The sequence below is a fragment of the Chaetura pelagica genome, unplaced genomic scaffold (genome assembly GCF_000747805.2).
Source record: "Chaetura pelagica isolate M959 unplaced genomic scaffold, ChaPel_1.0 scaffold356, whole genome shotgun sequence".
Taxonomy (NCBI): Eukaryota; Metazoa; Chordata; class Aves; order Apodiformes; family Apodidae; genus Chaetura; species Chaetura pelagica.
The window spans coordinates 9,030,302-9,033,340 of NW_009953964.1; positions in this window are offsets into that span (position 1 = coordinate 9,030,302).

Here is a 3,039-nt window from a genome sequence, read left to right on the forward strand (position 1 = left end):
GTGAGGTTGGATGCCAGCTGCTCCTGGCACCAAGCAGCTTCCCTGGGTCTGGCCCAGGGCCCAGAGGTGTGCTCCCTGTACACATCTCCACTGAACTCCTGTGCCATAACTCGAGTTCCCTGGCTGTGTCACCAGGGGAACAGGCAGGACTGCTGCCACTGTTTACCTGTAGACTGAGTGCTGGCTGCTGGGAGCTTCCTGAAATACTTCTCTGTGATCTTAAGTATCTCTGCTTGAAAGCACCATCACTATTTGATTGTAAAATTGGCAGCAACGGGGACTCTGCCACTGGTTTTGCTAAACTGCTCCAGGGTTTATGTGCCCTTGATGTTAAAACCCTTCCCTTATTCCTGCTCTAAGGTTCCCAAAGGGGCTCTTGCTCTCTACTTGGGGCTGGTGCAGGCTCCAGTGGACGCCTGGGGCAGACATGGCCAGGTTTTTGGGGTGAGTGACTTCTGTACAGCTGCTTGCTCCCTGCATGAGTTACACGGGGTGAGTCATGCTCAGTTGGGAGGGGGCTCCACATATGCTGCAATTACTGTATATTAAAGTAAAATGGCTGTGGGAGCAGCTTAGTTGTAGAGTTGAATGCTTTAAATTGGGCAAACCTTGTGGGAGAGGTAATACCTTTTATTAGGTAGAAAAAACAAATTAGCTTTCAGGTACACAAGCCCTTCTTGACATTATCATTATGGTTAGTATCCTGTATTGGTGTTGTGAGAAACGAGGGCATTGCATTGGAGGGGAAGCACATTATGCAAGTGTTTAGACCTGCTGGTAACTGCTCTCTGCTGACAGGTATTTGCTTAATGATATGTTGGAGCGAAAGCCAGCAGCAAGGACAAGCATCAGATGGAGCTGGGAGTGCTGAGCTCTGCCTGCTCTGGCCTTGCCTGTACCTCCTGGAGCCAGATGACACCCCCGCCAAGAGGGGAGCAAGGACCTGCTGGAGGATTTTCTCATTACAGTTTTAAGGACATCCCCTAAATCCCTTCTTCTCTACTTTCAGCGTGGTCCTGACCATAGCCTGTTCCCAAGTTGAGTCCCCAGCCACCTCTCTGGTCTCAAGGGCTTGTTCCTGTGGACATCTGCAGCCTCCAGAGCTGCCCTGGCTTGCTTGCAAAGAGTCAGGAGGTCTTTGTGCTCCTGCCTATGCTAGAGGCAATACCTCTTGCAGGTACTGATGTGACTGGTCATGTTCCTCGTGTCATGTGCTGTCCATGGTGGGTGGCAGAGCCAGTTTTTCTGCTCTGAAAGTGGGACTGGGGAGGAGACTGAAACGCTCAAATACCCAGATCCCTAGTAGCTGCTAGCCAGGCATCGAAGAGGCCACTTGCTTTTTCAACTCCAGGTAAGGCACTTTCTGGTCTCTTTCGTGTCATCTAGGATATTTACAGACTTGCTTGCCAGTTTTACAGGCTGGAGAAGCAGAGCAGGAGGGCAGGGTGAAGCAGTGCAGCAGGAGCATCCCTGGGACAGCTTACACTCCATGCCATCTTGGACATGGAGATCAAGCATCCTCCCTGATGCTTCCTTGTGGGAAGGACTTCAGTCCCCTGGGTGAGATGTAAGTGAGCACACACAGTCTGACCTGTAAGCCCATTGTGTCTGGGGGTAAGGTGGTCTAGGCTATTGTACCTGGTGGGGTATGAACACACAGATTTCCTTCGCCAGCCACAAGCTGGATCCACATGCACCTCGTGTGTTGCTTGGACATAGAGAAAAATTGCAGTTTCTGAGTGGGAACCACAGAGCTGGTTGCTGGGTTTTACTGGTTTACCTGCCTGGGCTGTAGGGAACCAGATCATCTAGGGCCGAGAGACTTGTCTGCCTGAAATGAAGCTCTGAAGGAACAGGCAGAACTGGATCTGCAGGGCTTGGATAGGAAGAAGAGCTGAGCGTTGTCTGAACCGCCACCCGTGGCTGGGGGCTGCACAGGTTGCTGGGTGATACCTCTGGACAGGAACATGGCAGAGCCTCCCCCCCACCTCAGAAATCAACTGGGTTGGTCCCTAGGAACAGGGTTATTGGTCTTGTGGGGAAATTAGGGGTTGAAACCCCACACACTAGCATTTCTTAGCACACGTTGGGGCAGCACTAGCCCTTCCCAGCCACAGCTCCTGGGCTTTTTTTCTGGCTGCCCATCTCCCAGTGCAAAGCTTGAGGCCCACCTCTGTGTGCCTTGTGTCTTTCCTATATGCTCACTCTCTGGCAGTGAAGCCACAAGGCAGGGACATCTGTGGATCTGAGGCTGGGCACGTGCCATGGGAACTGCAAGGCAGCTTTAGTGCATAGGACCTGGGGTCAAGGCACCAGCTACACCTTCTGCACCTTCCCATGGCCTGCCTTTTGTTTTTTTTAACGTTTGATTATTTTTAAGGGTTTTAGATTTACAACTAATTATTTTCAATTAGTAGTTGCACTTCTTAATTATGGAGATGAATTAGATTGCTGGTCATTATTAATTAGATTTTAATTTCGCACCCGTCACGCCTTTTATCAGCCACTTCCCTCACTCCTGTCCTCCCTCCCTATCCAACCTGCCTCTCCCCCAGTGCTGCCCAAAACCCCATTGCTTCCCACTGTCCTGCAGCATCCTGAGGATTTAAAAACTTGTCTAGAAAATACAAATCAATCTTATCAGCTCAGGGGCTGCAACTAACTCTGAAAAACCCAAATACCAGCCAAGTGACGTCATTTTGTGGCTAAAGAAAATGAAAAGAAAGCATTAATATCCTGCTTCCCTCCACCAGTGGCTGGAAGATAAACTGTTCCCTAATTACCTGCTGTGGCAAGAGAATGACCTGCTTTTGCCTGTGAGCAGAAGGGACCCGACCCCTTGCCCCTGCTGCCTTTCCTCTGCCCCTGTTTCATGGACATTGTTTGGTCCTGCTGTTTCTAAAGCAAGCTGTATCCCAGCTTTTCTTTTCATCTGTCACCTTTGGGGCACCTAATCAATGCTCAGAGTTTTCTTGCCTTTGCTCTTGGCTTCTCTTCTGCTCACTGCTGTCTCTGTCTCCCCCCCTGCCATTGTCCTGT